Here is a 26,712-nt window from a genome sequence, read left to right on the forward strand (position 1 = left end):
AACATATCTCTAAAGACGTATTTGTAGTAGTTCGGCTTTGGACTATTTTATTATCGACGACTCTGAACTAGGCGACTTCAGAAAGTGGAAGGACTTTAGATCAGAGGTTCCCATTCCAGCATGGAGTTTTACTTTGTCTTTGCGAACATTTGAAATAAGGAAAGCTCGCTTCAACACGCCTTTTCTTTAGAGGAGCTAGTCTTCAGAGCTCAATGTGTGTGCCGGCTTTATTTTCTTATCCAAAGGAGGATTAAGGTTTTCGAAGCACTCACGTTTATTCAAACAAATCATCAAGTCGAAGGGGGGGATTTAACGCACATGAACTTTGATGGAATTGTGAAATTTTCCAAAACGTTAACTCCATTAATCTCTCTCTTGCACGCACGCACGCATGCACACACACACACACACACACGCACACACACACACACAGGTATGTCTTACTAACTTGTGAGGACCTTCTGGGTACCAACAATTAATTCCCATTCAAAATCCTTTTTTCCCTAACCCCTACACCTAACCTTAACCCCTAAACCCAACCTTAACCCTAAACCTAACCTTAACCCTAAACCTAACCTAACCCCTAAACCTAACCTTAACCCTAAACCTAACCTTAACCCTAAACCTAACCCCTAAACCTAACCTTAACCCTAAACCTAACCTTAACCCTAAACCTAACCTTAACCCTAAACCTAACCTTAACCTTAACCCTAAACCTAACTTTAACCCTAAACCTAACCTTAACCCCTAACCTTAACCCTAAACCTAACCTAAACTTAACTTCTGGTACTCACAAGTATAATAAAAGAAATGTGCACACACACGCACGCGCGCGCGCGCACGCACACACACACACACAGTTTTAAATAGGTGTTTGTATTGGTGCCATGTCGTTTCTTTTTTTCATACCAATAAAAATAAATGACAATTACATTACGATTATTTCATAGTGCTTAAAAATCCTTATTGGGTTTGTTTAAATTGGGTTCCTCTGATATTCTAGTAACAGCAGAATGCTCATTGTATACACCGGGAAGGGCTTTGGTGTTGAGATGTTGTCTTTAGTGTGCAACTTGTGCAGAATCAGGTCTGAGTCACAAAAATGACTGTTTGCTACTTACACTGTTGTCTCTCTCTCTATTTCAATTCAAGGGTTTCTCTCAATTCACCTCTCTCCCCATTTGGTGTGTTCCCATGTTATGCTATGGCCCTCCGGTGGTCTCCGCCTTGCGCAATGACCCCCCCCCCCCCCTTTTCTTTCACACTGCTACTCCTCTCTGTTATTATCTATGCATAGTTATGTTATCCCTACCTACAAGTACATATTACCTCCTTTACCTTGACTAAGCGGTGCCCCGGCACATTGACTCGGTACCGGTGCCCCCGTACTGTATATAGCCTCCACATTGACTCGGTACCGATACCCCTGTACTGTATATAGCCTCCACATTGACTCGGTACCGGTACCCCTGTACTGTATATAGCCTCCACATTGACTCGGTACCGGTACCCCTGTACTGTATATAGCCTCCACATTGACTCACCGATACCCCTGTACTGTATATAGCCTCCACATTGACTCGGTACCGGTACCCCTGTACTGTATATAGCCTCCACATTGACTCGGTACCGGTACCCCTGTACTGTATATAGCCTCCACATTGACTCGTACCGATACCCCTGTACTGTATATAGCCTCCACATTGACTCGGTACCGATACCCCTGTACTGTATATAGCCTCCACATTGACTCGGTACCGATACCCCTGTACTGTATATAGCCTCCACATTGACTCGGTACCGATACCCCTGTACTGTATATAGCCTCCACATTGACTCGGTACCGATACCCCTGTACTGTATATAGCCTCCACATTGACTCGGTACCGGTACCCCTGTACTGTATATAGCCTCCACATTGACTCGGTACCGGTACCCCTGTACTGTATATAGCCTCGTTATTGTTACTTTATTCTGTTGCTTTTTTATTCCTTTAGTTTGTTTCCTAAATGTTTTCTTAAACATTATTTTCTTAAAACTGCATCGTTGGTTAAGGGCTTGTAATTTCACGGTAAACACATGTTGTATTCGGAGCATGTGACAAATACAATTTGAGTTGCCATGAACCGTGTTCCCCGCGGGTGTCCGTCCCTCCCCTTGCCCGTAAAACAAGGGGAGAAGAGGGGGAGGGGGAGTGAGGGATGGGATGAGGAGAAGAGGGGATGAGAGGGGTGGGATGAGGAGAGGCAGTCAGTGTTTAGAATGTAAACTTACAAAGTAGATCAGATCGAGGCAAGGAATGAACACTTGTTCAAATGTTTTCATAAATAGCCGTGTATTTGTAATCTCCTGGGAAATACCAGTGTGAGACATGCATCTTATCGGATCAACAACATTAACCAACGTCATCTAAACTTTTCATGGACTGTGTTTTTTAATTTGACTTTAGTCCTCATCAGAACGCACATCTGATGTCTCCTTACTAAACGCATCTTAGCCTATAGATCCTAATGCGTAAAATCAGGTTTTCTTCCTTGTACACATTTTACGCACGACTGGGAATTCGGATTAGGCGTTCCGAACGGAGTTTAGACAAAGCTACAAGTCAATAAAGTCATGGGGCTAATGCGCAGGACACCTTATCTCCACGGAATCGGATATTGACTCTTGGTTGTCTCGGCATCGTCATCTCTGTGAACCCAGAACCCCCCGCAGCGGATTACAGAGGTTGTTTTTTGATCCGTCTTTTTCACAGAGGGGCACTTCTTCCCGGTTTTGGTGTTTGTTGGCGGTGATGGTGGCGCAAGGGGTCATGGAGACCAGAACCAGCCGGAGACCGTGCAGCAGCGCCCAGCAACACTTACTGCTGGCGGTCGCTCTCATCGCATGCAGCTCGCAACTACTGGTGGACGCCAACTCCTGGTTGTAAGTTGAACTTTTTATTATGTCAAATTAACTCTGTACAGTTTCTATATCGCTGCGTACTTAGTTCATGCGCAGTTGATTCGTTAATTTACAGATGGTGGGTTTTGTGATTGGGGTTTGAGAGAGCGTCCGTGTGTTGTTTTGTGTTGTGGTGTCGTGTGTTCTACTGTGTCGTGGAGGAGACCAGTGGAAGAACAAATGTGGTGACTTTGTCACAATATTTACCCATGCTACGCACAAATGGCCAAGCTGTTTGTGGAATGGGGGGGAAACAGGAGAACTCCGCAGAGTGGAACACCGCATCTTGACGTTGTGCGGAGAGCTTGCTGCCCAAACGTTCCACTCTGATGGAGAACATTCCGATCATATTCCTCATCCTTTGACGTCGCTACAGCACATCATTATTTCATTACCGATGCGATATTTACCTGTCTTTATTTCCACAGTAGAATAGACTATATATGTTTTCCTTTATATTTATTATTTGGGGATTTAATTCACGCATGTTTTCCATTATTACCGATTGTACCGCTTTATATGACATATTGAAACGGCGAATCTTTGACTGAAGCCATATCGGCTCAACAGCCTGCTATTTACGCCTCATCCACACACTATAATACACGTTTATTTTCTCAACACTGTATATAACTACCAACCTCCTATTTCCCATCCGTGCATGCAGGTCGTTAGCGATGAACCCTATCCAGAGACCGGAGATGTACATCATCGGGGCCCAGCCTCTGTGCAGCCAGCTGACGGGACTCTCCCAGGGGCAGAGGAAGCTGTGCCAGCTCTACCAGGACCATATGGTCTACATTGGCGAGGGGGCCAAGACGGGCATCAATGAATGTCAATACCAGTTCAGGCAGCGGCGGTGGAACTGTAGCACAGTGGATAATGCATCCGTGTTCGGACGCGTCATGCAGATAGGTGAGCCAGTCACACGGTGGGATTGGGATAAAGGCTAGCAGATAGGTGAGCCAGTCACACGGTGGGATTGGGATAAAGGCTAGCAGATAGGTGAGCCAGTCACACGGTGGGATTGGGATAAAGGCTAGCAGATAGGTGAGCCAGTCACACGGTGGGATTGGGATAAAGGCTAGCAGATAGGTGAGCCAGTCACACGGTGGGATTGGGATAAAGGCTAGCAGATAGGTGAGCCAGTCACACGGTGGGATTGGGATAAAGGCTAGCAGATAGGTGAGCCAGTCACACGGTGGGATTGGGATAAAGGCTAGCAGATAGGTGAGCCAGTCACACGGTGGGATTGGGATAAAGGCTAGCAGATAGGTGAGCCAGTCACACGGTGGGATTGGGATAAAGGCTAGCAGATAGGTGAGCCAGTCACACGGTGGGATTGGGATAAAGGCAAGCTCTGGTTCAGGGCGTTAGTGACCATTTATTTCACGAACGGTTAGTTAATAAGGAACGCGCACGAATGCGCTGGACCAGAGCTAATGAGTGATAGGCCGATGCGGCGGTAGGTGACGACACATGTTTATGTTTACATTTTGAATTCCCATTGTAAACGTAGAATTAGTGCCCTTTAGAGGCAACGCGGATAACTGTACCTGTATTCTTGAACGTGCTTTTGTATCAGTTCAACTATTAGATAGTGGAACCTTATAACAAACTTAATGTTTCCAAATAAAAAAATCATTGCGCTTAATTGTCAGTCAGATTTCTCTCGACAATTGAGTGTTAGTTCCGTTCTATAGTTAGAGGAGGTGTAGGCTAGAGATGGTGGTGTCCAGTAGCCCATAGCTTCTCTATTCTCCCTCTGGTGTAGCAGTATCCCCCTCCGACGGCCAGTCAGGCCGGAGGACCGATCCCCTCCCTCTCCCTCGCCGTTCCCAAAACAGCAAAGGAGTTGTTTGCAGTCAATCGCGAGAGTTTTATTGAGGTGTTAGCCTGCTATTGTCCACGGCCTCCTTTTGAAATGCAATCAAGGGGTGACACGGACTCGGCAGATCCGGGCTGCTATTTGAAGTATCGGTTCTATGGGCCAATAAAAGCCCTCGTCTTTATCGCGCTCCGGCTCCTGTCGCCTGGCTCACATGTAACCTACACATTCTGCTTTTAAGAGAACTCATAATTACAACTTTTTGACACGTGACATTTCTGTTATAACAGTGCCAGGAATCTGGATAGCCAGTCTTAAATGCGGAGTTGCGGTTTACATGGAATAAAACAATATATATGTTTATCTTACTGACAGACATTGGCATTGTAAACTGATGCCCTCTTTCTTGGTTGGCCAAAGTGGCATCCACAGGCGAATTACTTCCAAAGATATGTCAATATAGGTAATGACTACATATATATATATATATTTAATATCAAACTCACGAATTATTTAAGCATTTCCAAATCATAAAACGTCAACAGAATATATTTTTCATTGTTTACGTTCCCCAAAACACATTTGGAGACAGAGTGCCAGCTGCCAAGGTTACGTTTATTTGCTTGTATAGAGAGTCCGAGGCCCACCAAGGCTCCGATGCTGAAGTATGTGAAACCTTGAGATCTGCATTCCAGATGGTATGTCCATCCAATGGAAAGCCTGTCAGGTAACACCCAATGATTTATATATACACTAGATGTCAAGTAGAGGGCGTTGTGTTGAAGCCGCAGTGCCTCCATCTTGGAACTCCCCAGTTGTAATTTTTATTTATTTTGGAATCTATAGAAATTAATCTATTAATGTATACATTCGTTTTTTCCACATCTATTCTTTTACAGACACAATAAAGCATACTTGTAAATTATATTATGTGAGCTAAACATACAATTAAAGAAAAATAGAAATATATATATATATATAAGTAGATATTTTATGTTTCAAATATTTTTTATTGAACACACACAAGAATGGTGTATAGGTATACAAGACAAGTATACAATTCTTATCTAAACATAAAAGAGCAGACAGGAACAACAAGCCCCAGAGTTCAGGGTGCAAAACAAATAATACAAAACACGACATACAAAACTATTTTATATATAGGGATACTAATGTTACTTGAATACATGTAATTTTTTCCTTCAAATGTTTTATTAAAATACTGCAGAATTCCATTCGTTCCTATGGAGGACTGATTCTACTGGGGAGTGGCAATATGGCTGACCGGTGGTTTCAAAGCCTCTTAATGGCCAATACATAGCATTGACAATCCAGGGTTTATATACATCATTGGTAACACCTGCACAGCAGATGGGGGGAGAGAGAGAGAGATTTCCCCATGCCAATAAGCCCTTTGAATTGAATTGAGAGAGACAGAGAGAGAGTGTGAGAGACAGACAGAGAGAGAGAGAGACCCCACAGAAACAGACCCCACAGAGCCCAAGGACAGCAACACAATTAGACCCAACCAAATCATGAGAAAATAAAAGATAATTACATGACACATAGGAAAGAATCAACAAAAAAACAGAACTAACTAGAATGCTATTTGGCCCTAAACAGAGAGGACACAGTGGCAGAATACCTGTCCACTGTGACTGACCCAAACTTAAGGAAAGCTTTGACTATGTACAGACTCAGTGAGTATGGTCATACATTGGGCAGGAGGTTAGGAAGTGCAGCTCAGTTTCCACCTCATTTTGTGGGCAGTGAGCACATAGCCTGTCTTCTCTTGAGAGCCATGTCTGCCTACGGCGGCCTTTCTCAATAGCAAGGCTATGCTCGCTGAGTCTGTACATAGTCAAAGCTTTCCTTAATTTTGGGTCAGTCACAGTGGTCAGGTATTCTGCCGCTGTGTACTCTCTGTGTAGGGCCAAATAGCATTCTAGTTTGTTCTGTTTTTTTGTTAATTCTTTCCAATGTGTCAAGTAATTATCTTTTTGTTTTCTCATGATTTGGTTGGGTCTAATTGTGCTGCTGTCATGGGGCTCTGTAGGGTGTGTTTGTGAACAGAGCCCCAGGACCAGCTTGCTTAGGGGACTCTTCTCCAGGTTCATCTCTCTGTAGGTGATGGCTTTGTTGTGGAAGGTTTGGGAATCGCTTCCTTTCTCTCTCCCTCTCTCTCTCTCTCTCTCTCTCTGTCATTTTTCTCTCTCTCTCTCAGTCATCTTTCTCTCTCTCTCTCTCTCTCTCTCTCTCTCTCAGTCATCTCTCTCTCTCTCAGTCATCTTTCTCTCTCTCCATTCAGGGCCCCCAGCTCCTTCATCTCCTGACGCCAGGCCCCATTGTCTATTGTCCCCTGTAGTCACACATCAATAACAGAGACCATGGTTAACTGGCCAGCTTAAAGCGCTAGCTAACCAAACCCAAGTGGCATTGTGTGTGTGTGTGTGTGTGTGTGTGTGTGTGTGTGTGTGTGTGTGTGTGTGTGTGTGTGTGTGTGTGTGTGTGTGTGTGTGTGTGTGTGTGTGCGTGCGTGCGTGCGAGCGAGTGAGTGTAAGTGTGTCTTGGACCTTCTACCATTGTATGCTAACCGTCTTGTGTGTGTTTTTCTCTGTGTGTGTGTGTGTGTGTGTGTGTGTGTTTGTGTCCATCCGACAGGCAGCAGGGAGACAGCCTTCACCTATGCCATCAGTGCAGCAGGCGTGGTGAACGCGGTGAGCAGGGCGTGTCGGGAAGGAGAACTCTCTACCTGCGGATGCAGCCGCGCCGCTCGACCCCGTGACCTACCGCGTGATTGGCTGTGGGGTGGCTGTGGCGACAACGTCAACTATGGCTACCGTTTCGCCCGGGAGTTTGTGGACGCGGGAGAGAGAAAAGAACTACCCTCGAGGCTCCATAGAACACACTAGAACATTGATGAACCTACAGAACAACGAAGCAGGGAGACAGGTGAGGAACTGGGATGTACACACACACACACACACACACACACACACACACACACACACACACACACACACACACACACACACACACACACACACACACACACACACACACACACACATGGTGTGAACTACATGTTATTAGTCTCTGTTCATGTTGTGAACTACATACATGTTGTTGTTAGTCTCTGTTCATGGTGTGAACTACATACATGTTGTTATTAGTCTCTGTTCATGGTGTGAACTACATACATGTTGTTATTAGTCTCTGTTCATGGTGTGAACTACATACATGTTGTTATTAGTCTCTGTTCATGGTGTGAACTACATACATGTTGTTATTAGTCTCTGTTCATGGTGTGAACTACATACATGTTGTTATTAGTCTCTGTTCATGGTGTGAACTACATACATGTTGTTATTAGTCTCTGTTCATGGTGTGAACTACATATATGTTGTTATTAGTCTCTGTTCATGGTGTGAAATACATACATGTTGTTATTAGTCTCTGTTCATGGTGTGAACTACATATATGTTGTTATTAGTCTCTGTTCATGGTGTGAACTACATACATGTTGTTGTTATTAGTCTCTGTTCATGGTGTGAACTACATACATGTTGTTATTAGTCTCTGTTCATGGTGTGAACTACATACATGTTGTTATTAGTCTCTGTTCATGGTGTGAACTACATACATGTTGTTATTAGTCTCTGTTCATGGTGTGAACTACATACATGTTGTTATTAGTCTCTGTTCATGGTGTGAACTACATACATGTTGTTGTTAGTCTCTGTTCATGGTGTGAACTACATACATGTTGTTATTAGTGTCTGTTCATGGTGTGAACTACATACATGTTGTTATTAGTCTCTGTTCATGGTGTGAACTACATACATGTTGTTGTTATTAGTCTCTGTTCATGGTGTGAACTACATACATGTTGTTATTAGTCTCTGTTCATGGTGTGAACTACATACATGTTGTTATTAGTCTCTGTTCATGGTGTGAACTACATACATGTTGTTATTAGTCTCTGTTCATGGTGTGAACTACATATATGTTGTTATTAGTCTCTGTTCATGGTGTGAACTACATACATGTTATTAGTCTCTGTTCATGGTGTGAACTACATACATGTTATTAGTCTCTGTTCATGGTGTGAACTACATACATGTTATTAGTCTCTGTTCATGGTGTGAACTACATACATGTTATTAGTCTCTGTTCATGGTGTGAACTACATACATGTTGTTATTAGTCTCTGTTCATGGTGTGAACTACATACATGTTGTTATTAGTCTCTGTTCATGGTGTGAACTACATACATGTTGTTATTAGTCTCTGTTCATGGTGTGAACTACATACATGTTGTTATTAGTCTCTGTTCATGGTGTGAACTACATACATGTTGTTATTAGTCTCTGTTCATGGTGTGAACTACATACATGTTGTTATTAGTCTCTGTTCATGGTGTGAACTACATACATGTTGTTATTAGTCTCTGTTCATGGTGTGAACTACATACATGTTGTTATTAGTCTCTGTTCATGGTGTGAACTACATACATGTTGTTAGTCTCTGTTCATGGTGTGAACTACATACATGTTGTTATTAGTCTCTGTTCATGGTGTGAACTACATACATGTTATTAGTCTCTGTTCATGGTGTGAACCACATACATGTTGTTATTAGTCTCTGTTCATGGTGTGAACTACATACATGTTATTAGTCTCTGTTCATGGTGTGAACTACATACATGTTGTTATTAGTCTCTGTTCATGGTGTGAACTACATACATGTTATTAGTCTCTGTTCATGGTGTGAACTACATACATGTTGTTATTAGTCTCTGTTCATGGTGTGAACTACATACATGTTATTAGTCTCTGTTCATGGTGTGAACTACATACATGTTATTAGTCTCTGTTCATGGTGTGAACTACATACATGTTATTAGTCTCTGTTCATGGTGTGAACTACATACATGTTATTAGTCTCTGTTCATGGTGTGAACTACATACATGTTGTTATTAGTCTCTGTTCATGGTGTGAACTACATACATGTTATTAGTCTCTGTTCATGGTGTGAACTACATACATGTTATTAGTCTCTGTTCATGGTGTGAACTACATACATGTTATTAGTCTCTGTTCATGGTGTGAACTACATACATGTTGTTATTAGTCTCTGTTCATGGTGTGAACTACATACATGTTGTTATTAGTCTCTGTTCATGGTGTGAACTACATACATGTTGTTATTAGTCTCTGTTCATGGTGTGAACTACATACATGTTATTAGTCTCTGTTCATGGTGTGAACTACATACATGTTATTAGTCTCTGTTCATGGTGTGAACTACATACATGTTATTAGTCTCTGTTCATGGTGTGAACTACATACATGTTATTAGTCTCTGTTCATGGTGTGAACTACATATATGTTGTTGTTAGTCTCTGTTCATGGTGTGAACTACATACATGTTGTTATTAGTCTCTGTTCATGGTGTGAACTACATACATGTTGTTAATAGTCTCTGTTCATGGTGTGAACTACATACATGTTGTTATTAGTCTCTGTTCATGGTGTGAACTACATACATGTTATTAGTCTCTGTTCATGGTGTGAACTACATACATGTTGTTGTTAGTCTCTGTTCATGGTGTGAACTACATACATGTTGTTATTAGTCTCTGTTCATGGTGTGAACTACATACATGTTGTTGTTAGTCTCTGTTCATGGTGTGAACTACATACATGTTGTTGTTAGTCTCTGTTCATGGTGTGAACTACATACATGTTGTTATTAGTCTCTGTTCATGGTGTGAACTACAGACATGTTGTTGTTAGTCTCTGTTCATGGTGTGAACTACATACATGTTGTTGTTAGTCTCTGTTCATGGTGTGAACTACATACATGTTGTTGTTAGTCTCTGTTCATGGTGTGAACTACATACATGTTGTTGTTAGTCTCTGTTCATGGTGTGAACTACATACATGTTGTTATTAGTCTCTGTTCATGGTGTGAACTACATACATGTTGTTATTAGTCTCTGTTCATGGTGTGAACTACATACATGTTGTTATTAGTCTCTGTTCATGGTGTGAACTACATACATGTTGTTATTAGTCTCTGTTCATGGTGTGAACTACATACATGTTGTTATTAGTCTCTGTTCATGGTGTGAACTACATACATGTTGTTGTTATTAGTCTCTGTTCATGGTGTGAACTACATACATGTTGTTATTAGTCTCTGTTCATGGTGTGAACTACATATACACCACCATTCAAAAGAAAAGCACGTTTTGTTGTCCATTAAAATGACATTAAATTGATCAGAAATACAGTGTAGACATTGTTGTAAATGACTATTGTAGCTGGAAACTGCAAAATTTTAATTGAATATCTACATAGGCGTACAGAGGCCCATTATCAGCAACCATAACTCCTGTGTTCCAATGGCACGTTGTGTTTGCTAATCCAAGTTTATCATTTTAAAAGGCTAATTGATCATTGGAAAACAATTTTGCAATTATGTTTGCACAGCTGAAAACTGTTGTTTGATTAAAAAAGTAATACAACTGGGCTTCTTTAGACTAGTTGAGTATCTGGAGCATCATTATTTGTGGGTTCGATTACAGGCTCAAAAGGGCCAGAAACAAAGACCTTTCTTCAGAAACCCATCAGTCCATACTTGTTCTGAGAAATGAAGGCTATTCCATGCAATAAATTGCCAAGAAACTGAAGATCTTGTACAATGCTGTGTACTACTCCCTTCACAGAGCAGAGCAAACTGTCTCGAACCTGAATAGAAAGAGGAGTGGGAGGCCCCGGTGCACAACTGAGCAAGAGGACAAGTACAGTAGAGTGTCTAGTTTGAGAAACAGTCCTTAACTGGCAGTTTCTTTAAATAGTACCCGCAAAACACCAGTCTCAACGTCAACAGTGAAGAGGCGACTCCGGGATGCTGGCCTTCTAGGCAGAGTTCCTCTGTCCAGTGTCTGTGTTCTTTTGCGCATCTTAATCTTTATTTTTTTTGACCAGTCTGAGATATGGCATTTTATTTGTAACTCTGCCTAGAAGGCCACAGAGTGGCCACACAGAGTTCAAGTAACAGACACATCTCAACATCAACTGTTCAAAGGAGACTGCGTGAATCAGGTCTTCATGGTCAAATTGCTGCAAAGAAACCACTACTAAAGGACATCCAATAAGAAGAAGAGACTTGCTTGGGCCAAGAAACACGAGCAATGGACATTCGACCGGTGGAAATCAGTAATTTGGTCGGATGAGTCCAAATTTGAGATTTTCGGTTCCAACCGCCATGTCTTTGTGAGACACAGACTAGGTGAACAGATGATCTCCTCAATGTGTGGTTCCCACCGTGAAGCATGGAGGAGGAGGTGTGATGTTGTGGGGGTGCTTTTCTAGTGACATTGTCTGTGATTTATTTAGAATTCAAGGCACGCTTAACCAGCATGGCTACCACAGGATTCTGCACCGATATGCCATCCCATCTGGTTTGCGCTTATCATTTGTTTTTCAACTGGACAATGACCCAAAACATACCTCCAGGCTGTGGAAGGGCTATTTGACCATGAAGGAGAGTGATGGAGTGCTGCATCAGATGACCTGGCCTCCACAATCACTTGATCTCAACCCAATTGAAATGGTTTGGGATGAGTTGGACCGCAGAGTGAAGGAAAAGCATCCAACAAGTGCTCAGCCTATGTGGGAACTCCTTCAAGACTGTTGGAAAAGCATTCCAGGTGAAGCTGGTTGAGAGAATGCCAAGAGGGGGCAAAGCTGTCATCAAGGCAAAGGGTGGCTACTTTGAAGAATATCATATCCAAAATATATTTTGATTTACTTAACACTTTTGGTTACTACATGATTCCATATGTGTTATTTCATAGTGTTGAAGTCTTCACTATTATTCTACAATGTAAAAAATAATACAAATAAAGAAAACCCCTTGAATGAGGAGGCGTGTCCAAACTTTTGACTGGTACTGTATGTGATGCGTACAGAACTATGTATTGTTTATCCATCCAGGGGTCCACAAGGTTTGACTGACCGACATGGAGGGAGAGGCAGAGACAGAGAGAAAAGAAAGAGATTAAGAAACACGGTCTTTATTTGGACATGAGGAGTTCCCAGAAACCCAAGAGTAGCTCCGAGACAAGAAGGAAGCACTCTGAGTCTTTTACAACATCCCCATGGTTTGAGACAGAGAGAGAGAGAGACAGAGAGAGACAGAGAGAGAGAGACAGAGAGAGAGAGACAAAGAGAGAGAGAGAAACAGAGAGAGAGAGAAAGAGAGATACATAGAGAGAGAGAAACAGAGAGAGACAGAGAAAGAAACAGAGAGAGAAAGAGAGAGAGAGACAGAGAGAGAGAGAGACAAAGAGAGAGAGAGAAACAGAGAGAGAGAGAGAAAGAGAGATACATAGAGAGAGAGAAACAGAGAGAGAAAGAGAGACAAAGAGAGAGAGAGACAAAGAGAGAGAGAGACAGAGAGAGAGAGAGACAGAGAGAGAAACAGAGAGAAACAGAAAGAGAGATACATAGAGAGAGAGAGAAACAGAGAGAGAGAGAAAGAGAGATACCTAGAGAGAGAGATGCGTCAAGAGAGAGGGAGAGAAAGGAAGGAAGAAAGAGAGAGAGAACTCCAAGGTTTGCTTAGCTTCCTAATTGTTGGTTTATTTTTGTGCAAGGTCAATGTGTGAATGAGATCCTAGGGGAAACCCAAAGCGCCGGCTAAACTAACAAACTAAACTCCAGAGGACTGCTCTAAAACTCAGTCCCACATGGTACCCTTTTCCCCCTCTCTCTGACTAGACAAAACATTAGGAATACCATCCTAATATTGGGTTGCAGAGTAGGGTAGGGGGTAGAGTGGGGTAGGGGGTAGAGTAGGGTAGGGTTGGGGGTAGAGTAGGGTAGGGGGTAGAGTGGGGTAGGGGGAGAGTAGGGTAGGGGTAGAGTAGGGTAGGGTAGGGGGTAGAGTAGGGTAGGGGGTAGAGTAGCGTAGGGTAGGGTAGGGGGAGAGTAGGGTAGGGGTAGAGTAGGGTAGGGTAGGGGTAGAGTAGGGTAGGGTAGGGGGTAGAGTAGGGTAGGGGGTAGAGTAGCGTAGGGTAGGGTAGGGGGGAGAGTATGGTAGGGGGTAGAGTAGGGTAGGGTAGGGTGTAGAGTAGGGTAGGGGGTAGAGTAGGGTAGGGTAAGGGGTAGAGTAGGGTAGGGGGTAGAGTAGCGTAGGGTAGGGTAGGGGGAGAGTATGGTAGGGGGTAGAGTAGGGTAGGGTAGGGTGTAGAGTAGGGTAGGGGTAGGGTCGGGTAGGGAGCAGAGTAGGGACAGGTAGTGTAGGGGGTAGGGTAGGGATAGGTAGGGTAGGGTAGGGATAGGTAGGGTAGAGGGTAGGGTTGGGTAGGGTAGGGGTAGGTTAGGGGACAGGTGGGGTAGGGACAGGTAGGGTAGGGGGTAGGGACAGGTAGGGTAGAGGGTAGGGTAGGGAGTAGGGACAGGTAGGGTAGGTGGTAGGGTAGGGACAGGTAGGGTAGGGGGTAGGGTAGGGACAGGTAGGGTAGGGACAGGTAGGGTAGGGATAGGTAGGGTAGAGGGTAGGGTAGGGACAGGTAGGGTAGGGTAGGGGGTAGGGTAGGGGGTAGGGTAGGGACAGGTAGGGTAGGGGATAGGGTAGGGTAAGGGTAGGGAGTAGGGTAGGGAAGGTAGGGTAGGGACAGGTAGGGTAGAGGGTAGGGTAGGGAGTAGAGTAGGGACAGGTAGGGTAGGGTAGGGAGTAGGGACAGGTAGGTTAGGGGTAGGGACAGGTAGGGTAGAGGGTAGTGTAGGGAGTAGAGTAGGGACAGGTAGGGTAGGGATAGGTAGGGTAGAGGGTAGGGTAGGGTAGGGACAGGTAGAGTAGGGAGTAGGGACAGGTAGGGTAGGGGGAGGGTAGGGACAGGTAGGGGTTGGGTAGGGACAGGTAGGGTAGGGTAGGGGCTAGGGTAGGGTAGGGGGTAGAGTAGGGTATGGGAAAGAGTAGGGTAGGTGGTAGAGTAGGGTAGGGTAGGGGGTAGAGTAGGGTAGGGTAGGGGAGGGGGTAGAGTAGGGTAGGGGGTAGAGTAGCGTAGAGTAGTGTTGGGGGAGTGTATGGTAAGGGGTAGAGTATGGTAGGGTAGGGCTAGAGTAGGGGGTAGGGTAGGCAGTAGAGTAGGGTAGGGGTAGGGATAGGTAGGGTAGGGGGTAGGGTTGGGTAGGGTAGGGGGTAGGGAGTAGGGACAGGTAGGTTAGGGGTTAGGGACAGGTAGGGTAGGGGGTAGGGTAGGGAAAGGTAGGGTTGGGAGTAGGGACAGGTAGGGTAGGGACAGGTAGGGTAGGGGCAGGTAGGGTAGGGACAGGTAGGATAGGGGCAGGTAGGGTAGGGAGTAGGGACAGGTAGGGTAGGGACAGGTAGGGTAGGGAGTAGGGACAGGTAAGGTAGGGAGTAGGGACAGGTAGGGTAGGGACAGGTAGGGTAGGGAGTAGGGACAGGTAGGGTAGGGACATGTAGGGTAGGGGCAGGTAGGGTAGGGCCAGGTAGGGTAGGGACAGGTAGGGTAGGGGGTAGGGTAGGGAAAGGTAGGGTAGGGAGTAGGGTCAGGTAGGGTAGAGGATGGGGGTAGGGAGATAGAGTAGGGGGAAGGTAGGGGGGGAAATAATTTATTGGGGGCACCCAAATGGCCTCTGCTCTGCTGCAGCCTGTAGTGTGTGTGTGTGTGTGTGTGTGTGTGTGTGTGTGTGTGTGTGTGTGTGTGTGTGTGTGTGTGTGTGGTGTGGGTGTGGGTGTGGGTGGGTGGGTGTGTGTGTGTGTGCTGTCAGTTGGGCTAACACCCTTGGAGTCTGGTGGGGTCGAAAGGTCACCGAACATTCCTCAGAGGTAATGGGGCCACTCACCCCGACCCACTGCCCGAATCCACAGCTAGTTATAGAGACTAAACCACTGCCCGAATCCACAGCTAGTTATAGAGACTAAACCACTGCCCGAATCCACAGTTATAGACTTGACCACCGCCTGAATCCACAGTTAGTTATAGAGAGTTAACCACTGCCTGAATCCCCAGTTAGAGACTTAACCACTGCCTGAATCCCCAGTTAGAGACTTAACCACTGCCTGAATCCACAGTTAGTTATAGAGACTTAACCACTGCCTGAATCCACAGTTAGAGACTTAACCACTGCCCGAATCCACAGTTAGAGACGTAACCACTGCCTGAATCCCCAGTTAGAGACTTAACCACTGCCTGAATCCACAGTTAGTTATAGAGACTTAACCACTGCCTGAATCCACAGTTAGAGACTTAACCACTGCCTGAATCCCCAGTTAGTTATAGAGACTTAACCACTGCCTGAATCCACAGTTAGAGACTTAACCATTGCCTGAATCCACAGTTAGAGACTTAACCACTGCCTGAATCCACAGTTAGAGACTTAACCACTGCCTGAATCCACAATTAGTTATAGAGACTTAACCACTGCCTGAATCCACAGTTAGTTATAGAGACTTAACCACTGCCTGAATCCACAGTTAGAGACTTAACAACTGCCTGAATCCACAATTAGTTATAGAGACTTAACCACTGCCTGAATCCACAGAAGGTTATAGAGACTTAACCACTGCCTGAATCCACAGTAGGTTATAGAGACTTAAACACTGCCTGAATCCCCAGTTAGAGACTTAACCACTGCCTGAATCCACAGTTAGAGACTTAACCACTGCCTGAATCCACAGTTAGAGACTTAACCACTGCCTGAATCCCCAGTTTCAGACTTAACCACTGCCTGAATCCACAGTTTGTTATAGAGACTTAAACACTGCCTGAATCCCCAGTTAGAGACTTAACCACTGCCTGAATCCACAGTTAGAGACTTAACCACTGCCTGAATCCCCAGTTTCAGACTTAACCACTGCCTGAATCCACAGTTTGTTATAGAGACTTAAACACTGCCTGAATCCCCAGTTAGAGACTTAACCACTGCCTGAATCCCCAGTTAGAGACTTAACCACTGCCTGAATCCACAGTTAGAGACTTAACCACTGCCTGAATCCCCAGTTAGAGACTTAACCACTGCCTGAATCCCCAGTTAGAGACTTAACCACTGCCTGAATCCACAGTTAGAGACCTAACCACTGCCTGAATCCACAGTTTGTTATAGAGACTTAACCACTGCCTGAATCCACAGTTAGAGACTTAACCACTGCCTGAATCCACAGTTAGAGACTTAACCACTGCCTGAATCCACAGTTAGTTATAGAGACTTAACCACTGCCTGAATCCACAGTTAGAGACTTAACCACTGCCTGAATCCACAGTTAGAGACTTAACCACTGCCTGAATCCACAGTTAGAGACTTAACCACTGCCTGAATCCCCAGTTAGTTATAGAGACTTAACCACTGCCTGAATCCACAGTTAGAGACTTAACCACTGCCTGAATCCACAGTTAGTTATAGAGACTTAACCACTGCCTGAATCCACAGTTAGTTATAGAGACTTAACCACTGCCTGAGTCCCCAGTTAGAGACTTAACCACTGCCTGAATCCCCAGTTAGAGACTTAACCACTGCCTGAATCCCCAGTGAGAGACTCAACCACTGCCTGAATCCACAGTTAGAGACTTAACCACTGCCTGAATCCACAGTTAGAGACTTAACCACTGCCTGAATCCCCAGTTAGTTATAGAGACTTAACCACTGCCTGAATCCACAGTTAGAGACTTAACCACCGCCTGAATCCACAGTTAGAGACTTAACCACTGCCTGAATCCCCAGTTAGAGACTTAACCACTGCCTGAATCCACAGTTAGAGACTTAACCACTGCCTGAATCCACAGTTAGAGACTTAACCACTGCCTGAATCCACAGTTAGTTATAAAGACTTAACCACTGCCTGAATCCACAGTTAGTTATAGAGACTTAACCACTGCCTGAATCCCCAGTTAGAGACTTAACCACTGCCTGAATCCACAGTTAGAGACTTAACCACTGCCTGAATCCCCAGTTAGAGACTTAACCACTGCCTGAATCCACAGTTAGAGACTTAACCACTGCCTGAATCCACAGTTAGTTATAAAGACTTAACCACTGCCTGAATCCACAGTTAGTTATAGAGACTTAACCACTGCCTGAATCCCCAGTTAGAGACTTAACCACTGCCTGAATCCCCAGTTAGAGACTTAACCACTGCCTGAATCCACAGTTAGAGACCTAACCACTGCCTGAATCCACAGTTTGTTATAGAGACTTAACCACTGCCTGAATCCACAGTTAGAGACTTAACCACTGCCTGAATCCACAGTTAGAGACTTAACCACTGCCTGAATCCCCAGTTAGTTATAGAGACTTAACCACTGCCTGAATCCACAGTTAGAGACTTAACCACTGCCTGAATCCACAGTTAGTTATAGAGACTTAACCACTGCCTGAATCCACAGTTAGTTATAGAGACTTAACCACTGCCTGAGTCCCCAGTTAGAGACTTAACCACTGCCTGAATCCCCAGTTAGAGACTTAACCACTGCCTGAATCCACAGTTAGAGACTTAACCACTGCCTGAATCCCCAGTGAGAGACTTAACCACTGCCTGAATCCACAGTTAGAGACTTAACCACTGCCTGAATCCACAGTTAGAGACTTAACCACCGCCTGAATCCACAGTTAGAGACTTAACCACTGCCTGAATCCACAGTTAGAGACTTAACCACTGCCTGAATCCCCAGTTAGAGACTTAACCACTGCCCGAATCCCCAGTTAGAGACTTAACCACTGCCTGAATCCACAGTTAGAGACCTAACCACTGCCTGAATCCACAGTTTGTTATAGAGACTTAACCACTGCCTGAATCCACAGTTAGAGACTTAACCACTGCCTGAATCCACAGTTAGAGACTTAACCACTGCCTGAATCCACAGTTAGTTATAGAGACTTAACCACTGCCTGAATCCACAGTTAGAGACTTAACCACTGCCTGAATCCACAGTTAGAGACTTAACCACTGCCTGAATCCCCAGTTAGTTATAGAGACTTAACCACTGCCTGAATCCACAGTTAGAGACTTAACCACTGCCTGAATCCACAGTTAGTTATAGAGACTTAACCACTGCCTGAATCCACAGTTAGTTATAGAGACTTAACCACTGCCTGAGTCCCCAGTTAGAGACTTAACCACTGCCTGAATCCCCAGTTAGAGACTTAACCACTGCCTGAATCCACAGTTAGAGACTTAACCACTGCCTGAATCCACAGTTAGAGACCTAACCACTGCCTGAATCCACAGTTTGTTATAGAGACTTAACCACTGCCTGAATCCACAGTTAGAGACTTAACCACTGCCTGAATCCACAGTTAGAGACTTAACCACTGCCTGAATCCACAGTTAGTTATAGAGACTTAACCACTGCCTGAATCCACAGTTAGAGACTTAACCACTGCCTGAATCCACAGTTAGAGACTTAACCACTGCCTGAATCCCCAGTTAGTTATAGAGACTTAACCACTGCCTGAATCCACAGTTAGAGACTTAACCACTGCCTGAATCCACAGTTAGTTATAGAGACTTAACCACTGCCTGAATCCACAGTTAGTTATAGAGACTTAACCACTGCCTGAGTCCCCAGTTAGAGACTTAACCACTGCCTGAATCCACAGTTAGAGACTTAACCACTGCCTGAATCCCCAGTGAGAGACTTAACCACTGCCTGAATCCACAGTTAGAGACTTAACCACTGCCTGAATCCACAGTTAGAGACTTAACCACCGCCTGAATCCACAGTTAGAGACTTAACCACTGCCTGAATCCACAGTTAGAGACTTAACCACTGCCTGAATCCACAGTTAGAGACTTAACCACTGCCTGAATCCCCAGTGAGAGACTTAACCACTGCCTTTATCCCCAGTGAGAGACTTAACCACTGCCTGAATCCCCCGTTTCAGACTTAACCACTGCCTGAATCCACAGTTAGAGACTTAACCACTGCCTGAATCCCCAGTTAGTTATAGAGACTTAACCACTGCCTGAATCCACAGTTAGAGACTTAACCACTGCCTGAATCCACAGTTAGTTATAGAGACTTAACCACTGCCTGAATCCACAGTTAGTTATAGAGACTTAACCACTGCCTGAGTCCCCAGTTAGAGACTTAACCACTGCCTGAATCCCCAGTTAGAGACTTAACCACTGCCTGAATCCACAGTTAGAGACTTAACCACTGCCTGAATCCCCAGTGAGAGACTTAACCACTGCCTGAATCCACAGTTAGAGACTTAACCACTGCCTGAATCCACAGTTAGAGACTTAACCACCGCCTGAATCCACAGTTAGAGACTTAACCACTGCCTGAATCCACAGTTAGAGACTTAACCACTGCCTGAATCCCCAGTTAGAGACTTAACCACTGCCCGAATCCCCAGTTAGAGACTTAACCACTGCCTGAATCCACAGTTAGAGACCTAACCACTGCCTGAATCCACAGTTTGTTATAGAGACTTAACCACTGCCTGAATCCACAGTTAGAGACTTAACCACTGCCTGAATCCACAGTTAGAGACTTAACCACTGCCTGAATCCACAGTTAGTTATAGAGACTTAACCACTGCCTGAATCCACAGTTAGAGACTTAACCACTGCCTGAATCCACAGTTAGAGACTTAACCACTGCCTGAATCCCCAGTTAGTTATAGAGACTTAACCACTGCCTGAATCCACAGTTAGAGACTTAACCACTGCCTGAATCCACAGTTAGTTATAGAGACTTAACCACTGCCTGAATCCACAGTTAGTTATAGAGACTTAACCACTGCCTGAGTCCCCAGTTAGAGACTTAACCACTGCCTGAATCCCCAGTTAGAGACTTAACCACTGCCTGAATCCACAGTTAGAGACTTAACCACTGCCTGAATCCACAGTTAGAGACCTAACCACTGCCTGAATCCACAGTTTGTTATAGAGACTTAACCACTGCCTGAATCCACAGTTAGAGACTTAACCACTGCCTGAATCCACAGTTAGAGACTTAACCACTGCCTGAATCCACAGTTAGTTATAGAGACTTAACCACTGCCTGAATCCACAGTTAGAGACTTAACCACTGCCTGAATCCACAGTTAGAGACTTAACCACTGCCTGAATCCCCAGTTAGTTATAGAGACTTAACCACTGCCTGAATCCACAGTTAGAGACTTAACCACTGCCTGAATCCACAGTTAGTTATAGAGACTTAACCACTGCCTGAATCCACAGTTAGTTATAGAGACTTAACCACTGCCTGAGTCCCCAGTTAGAGACTTAACCACTGCCTGAATCCACAGTTAGAGACTTAACCACTGCCTGAATCCCCAGTGAGAGACTTAACCACTGCCTGAATCCACAGTTAGAGACTTAACCACTGCCTGAATCCACAGTTAGAGACTTAACCACCGCCTGAATCCACAGTTAGAGACTTAACCACTGCCTGAATCCACAGTTAGAGACTTAACCACTGCCTGAATCCACAGTTAGAGACTTAACCACTGCCTGAATCCCCAGTGAGAGACTTAACCACTGCCTTTATCCCCAGTGAGAGACTTAACCACTGCCTGAATCCCCCGTTTCAGACTTAACCACTGCCTGAATCCACAGTTAGAGACTTAACCACTGCCTGAATCCACAGTTAGTTATAGAGACTTAACCACTGCCTGAATCCACAGTTAGAGACTTAACCACTGCCTGAATCCACAGTTAGAGACTTAACCACTGCCTGAATCCACAGTTAGAGACCTAACCACTGCCTGAATCCACAGTTAGTTATAGAGACTTAACCACTGCCTGAATCCACAGTTAGAGACTTAACCACTGCCTGAATCCACAGTTAGAGACTTAACCACTGCTGAATCCACAGTTAGTTATAGAGACTTAACCACTGCCTGAATCCACAGTTAGTTATAGGGACTTAACCACTGCCTGAATCCACAGTTAGTTATAGAGACTTAACCACTGCCTGAATCCACAGTTAGAGACATAACCACTGCCTGAATCCACAGTTAGAGACTTAACCACTGCCTGAATCCACAGTTAGAGACATAACCACTGCCTGAATCCACAGTTAGAGACTTAACCACTGCCTGAATCCACAGTTGGAGACATAACCACTGCCTGCCTGCTTTATACTGAACCTGACATTTCATCTCCCTCTCTTTCTCCGCCCTCTGGAGTGACCTGAGGTTTTCAATAGAGCCGACCGAGGAGGAAGCACTGGTCTCAACCTGTCTCCCTGCCCACCCTCCCGGTCTAAGAGCTGCTGATGTGTTTAGGGAAGAGTCTGTCTCTGTGTGTCTGTGTGTTAAGCGAAAAGCGTTAATACCTTCCAAAACAAACACAGCACTGTGGACATTCATCACCATCAGAGAGAGAGAGAGAGAGAGAGTGTGAAAGACAGAGATGACAGAGAGAAAGAGAGAGAGGGTGTGAAAAGCAGAGAGATAGAGAGAGAGAGGACTGATGGAGAGAGGGGCTGTGAAAGACAGAGAGAGGACAGAGAGAGGGGAGGGGTTGAAAAGCAGAGAGAGGACTGATAGAGAGAGAGAGAGAGAGAGACAGAGAGAGAGAGAGCGAGACAGAGAGAGACAGAGAGAGAGACAGAGAGAGAGAGAGACGGAGAGAGAGAGAGAGAGAGAGAGAGAGAGTGAGAGACATTTGAAATGTATTTTTAAATTTTTTTGACACATCCAGGTGGTTATTAATGCCCCCACCGGCTTATCACTCTCTCATCCCTCCATCCCTCTTTCTCTCTCATCCCTCCATCCCTCTTTCTCTCCCATCCCTCCATCCCTCTTTCTCTCCCATCCCTCCATCCCTCTTTCTCTCCCATCCCTCCATCCCTCTTTCTCTCCCATCCCTCCATCCCTCTTTCTCTCCCATCCCTCCATCCCTCTTTCTCTCCCATCCCTCCATCCCTCTTTCATCCTTCTGTCCGGAAAAACTGACGCTTGGGAAAAGTAGTGCACTATATAGGGAATGCAGGCATCTCTCTCTCTCTCTCTCTCTCTCTCTCTCTCTCTCTCTCTCTCTCTCTCTCTCTCTCTCTGTCTCTCTCTCTCTCTCTCTCTCTCTCTGTCTCTCTCTCTCTCTCTCTCTCTCTCTCTGTCTCTCTCTCTCTCTCTCTCTCTCTCTCTCTCTCTCTGTCTCTCTCTCTCTCTCTGTCTCTCTCTCTCTCTCTGTCTCTCTCTCTCTCTCTCTCTCTCTCTCTCTCTCTCTCTCTCTCTGTCTCTCTCTCTCTCTCTCTCTCTCTCTCTCTCTCTCTCTCTCTCTCTGTCTCTCTCTCTCTCTCTCTCTCTCTGTCTCTCTCTCTCTCTCTCTCTCTCTCTCTCTGTCTCTCTGTCTCTCTCTCTCTCTCTCTCTCTCTCTCTCTCTCTGTCTCTCTCTCTCTCTCTCTCTCTCTCTCTCTCTCTGTCTCTCTCTCTCTCTCTCTCTCTCTCTCTCTCTCTCTCTGTCTCTCTCTCTCTCTCTCTGTCTCTCTCTCTCTCTCTCTCTCTCTCTCTCTCTCTCTCTCTCTCTCTCTCTCTCTGTCTCCCTCTCACTCTTTCTCTTTTGGGATGCTGCCCCTCTGGTCTGGTAAACGGTCAAACTGCCTCCTGGTGCCTCCTGGTGCCTCCTGGTGCCAGTACAGGAGGTCATCTGAAGCTGGAGGTCTGTTGAACATGTGGTGGTCTTTAAGTAGACTGCAGGTTTTATTTCAACTGTTTACAGCAGAGCCTTTACAGGCCCTCTCTCGCTGGTTATGGGAGTGCCTTTTTGTGTGTGTGTGTGTGCGTGCGTGTGTGTGTGTGTTTAGAGTTCCACAGAGGTCATGGGGTCAAGGCCTGGGGAGAATAGGGTGCTGCTGAGGGTCCCTGTGGGGCCGTATATGAGAGAAGGGAAGGTGTGTGTGTGTGTGTGTGTGTGTGTGTGTGTGTGTGTGTGTGTGTGCGTGTGTGCGTGCGTACCTGTGCGTGTGAGACACGTTCATGTATCCATGTGTGTGTGTGCGTGTGTGTGTGCGTAACTGTGTGTGTGACTGGGTGTGTGACACGTTCATGTAACCATGTGTGTGTGTGTGTGTGACGGGGGCACCATTTGGTAAGGATAGAGGAGATTACATCTAATCCATTAGCTCAGAGGGTTTTGGGTTTGCAATCTGGCCAATGAGCCTCAACCCGTATCTGATACTTTGACAGAGCGGCTTGAACCCCCCCCCCTCTGGTGCATGTAAGATTATGGGCTCAGTAGGTTTGAGTGACAAGGGTTTTCCTCTGTGTTATTGTTGTCGTCCGGCCCAGACGGAAGACGGGATGAGAGGGATGAGAGGGATGGGTGAACAGGGTTTGGCGCGGTCCGTTTCATCTGTTCTCATCTCTCTGTTCTCCCGGGTGTCTCTTTAACTTCCTTTCTCTGCCCTGAAATCTCTCTCTTCTCTCAGTAACTAGCTGGCTGTTCTGCCAGGGATTTGTCTTGCATGGACGGGCCGGGAGGGAGGGAGGGAGCCGGGAGGAGGGGATGGAGGGGGCCGGGAGGGACCAGGGCCTTTTGTGGAAGTGACAGGGGCGTATCTGGGAAGTCACAGCCTGATGGACCTCTTAGCCGTCTGGGCTCCATGACAGGGAAACGGGGAGAGACACGGGGGGAGACATGGGGGGGAGACAGAGGGAGACAGGGGGAGACAGAGGGGGGGGGAGACATGGGGGGAGACAGAGGGGAGACAGGGGGAGACAGGGGGAAGACAGGGAGGAGACGGGGGAAGACATGGGGGGGGGGGGAGCCCGGGTGAGACTGGGGGGAGACAGTGACACTAGCTGGGTGTGTGAGGGAGGTTCCACCGTTCCAGTCTCGTGGGCTCAGTGTCTCTCTGCCACACATCAAAAACAGAGCGGCGCTGTCTGACACACAACACAGTCTTGTGCAGCTGACCTTGTGGGGACATACAAATCAGTCCCATTCAAAATCCTATTTTACTTAACCCCTAACCTGTACCCTTACCCTAACCTTAACCCTAATCCTTAGCTCCTAACCCTAAAACTAACCCTAGCTCCTAACCCTAACCCTAAAACTAACCCTAGCTCCTAACTCTAGCTCCTAACCTTCACCCTAAAACTAACCCTAGCTCCTAACTCTAGCTCCTAACTCTAACCCTAAAACTAACCCTAAAACTAACCCTAACACCTAACCCTAACCCTAACCCTAACCCTAACCCTAGCTCCTAACCCTAGCTCCTAACCCTAAAACTAACCCTAGCTCCTAACCCTAACCCTAAAACTAACCCTAGCTCCTAACTCTAGCTCCTAACCCTAACCCTGAAACTAACCCTAACACCTAACCCTAGCTCCTAACCCTAACCCTAAAACTAACCCTAACACCTAACCCTAGCTCCTAACCCTAACCCTAAAACTAACCCTAGCTCCTAACTCTAGCTCCTAACCCAAACCCTAAAACTAACCCTAAAACTAACCCTAACACCTAACCCTAGCTCCTAACCCTAACCCTAAAACTAACCCTAACACCTAACCCTTTCTCCTAACCCTAAAACTAACCCTAGCGCCTAAACTTGGCTCCTAACCCTAAAACTAACCCTAGCTCCTAACCCTAACCCTAAAACTAACCCTAGCTCCTAACTCTAGCTCCTAACCCTAAACTAACCCTAGCTCCTAACCCTAAAACTAACCCTAGCTCCTAAAACTAACCCTAGCTCCTAACCCTAAAACTAACCCTAGCTCCTAACCCTAACCCTAAAACTAACCCTAGCTCCTAACTCTAGCTCCTAACCCTAACCCTGAAACTAACCCTAACACCTAACCCTAGCTCCTAACCCTAACCCTAAAACTAACCCTAACACCTAACCCTAGCTCCTAACCCTAACCCTAAAACTAACCCTAGCTCCTAACTCTAGCTCCTAACCCAAACCCTAAAACTAACCCTAAAACTAACCCTAACACCTAACCCTAGCTCCTAACCCTAACCCTAAAACTAACCCTAACACCTAACCCTTTCTCCTAACCCTAAAACTAACCCTAGCGCCTAAACTTGGCTCCTAACCCTAAAACTAACCCTAGCTCCTAACCCTAACCCTAAAACTAACCCTAGCTCCTAACTCTAGCTCCTAACCCTAAACTAACCCTAGCTCCTAACCCTAAAACTAACCCTAGCTCCTAAAACTAACCCTAGCTCCTAACCCTAAAACTAACCCTAGCTCCTAACCCTAGCTCCTAACCCTAGCTCCAAACCCTAAACCTAACCCTAGCTCCTAACTCAAGCTCCTAACCCGAAAACTAACTCTAGCACCTAACCCTAAACCTAACCTTAACCCTAAAACTAACCCTAGCTCCTAACCCTAGCTCCTAACCCTAACCCTAAAACTAACCCTAGCTCCTAACCCTAAAATTAACCCTAGCTCCTAACCCTAGCTCCTAACCCTAACCCTAAAACTAACCCTAGCTCCTAACCCTAGCTCCTAACCCTAACACCCAACCCTAGCTCCTAACCCTAGCTCCTAACCCTAAAACTAACCCTAGCTCCTAACCCTAAAACTAACCCTAGCTCCTAACCCTAGCTCCAAACCCTAACTCTAAAACTAACCCTAGTTCCTAACCCTAAAACTAACCCTAGCTCCTAACCCTAAAACTAACCCTAGCTCCTAACCCTAACCCTAAAACCAGCCCTAGCTCCTAACCCTAACCCTAAAACTAACCCTAGCTCCTAACCCTAACCTAACCTTAAACCCAAACTCCCTAGAAATAGCGTTTGACCTTGTGTGGACCAACAAAATGTCCCCAGTTTGTCAAATTTTTGTTTGTCTGCTATTCTATAGTTAGACACGTCCACACACACACACGCACACACGCACACACGCACACACGCACACGCACATACGCGACACACACTCTGTGAGAAACAATACTTCAGGAGCGATGCTGAATATTACAACTGTCGTCTTGAAACGTTGATA

At 45.5% G+C, this 26,712-nt stretch overlaps 1 pseudogene; it reads left to right on the forward strand.

Moving 5' to 3' along the window:
• The first annotated feature begins 2,759 nt into the window (after nt 1-2,759).
• LOC135532619 (protein Wnt-5b-like) overlaps nt 2,760-26,712 on the forward strand; it is a 30,933-nt pseudogene continuing 6,980 nt past the window's right edge.

This window comes from Oncorhynchus masou, unplaced genomic scaffold (assembly GCF_036934945.1).
Source record: "Oncorhynchus masou masou isolate Uvic2021 unplaced genomic scaffold, UVic_Omas_1.1 unplaced_scaffold_1948, whole genome shotgun sequence".
NCBI classification, from domain to species: domain Eukaryota; kingdom Metazoa; phylum Chordata; class Actinopteri; order Salmoniformes; family Salmonidae; genus Oncorhynchus; species Oncorhynchus masou.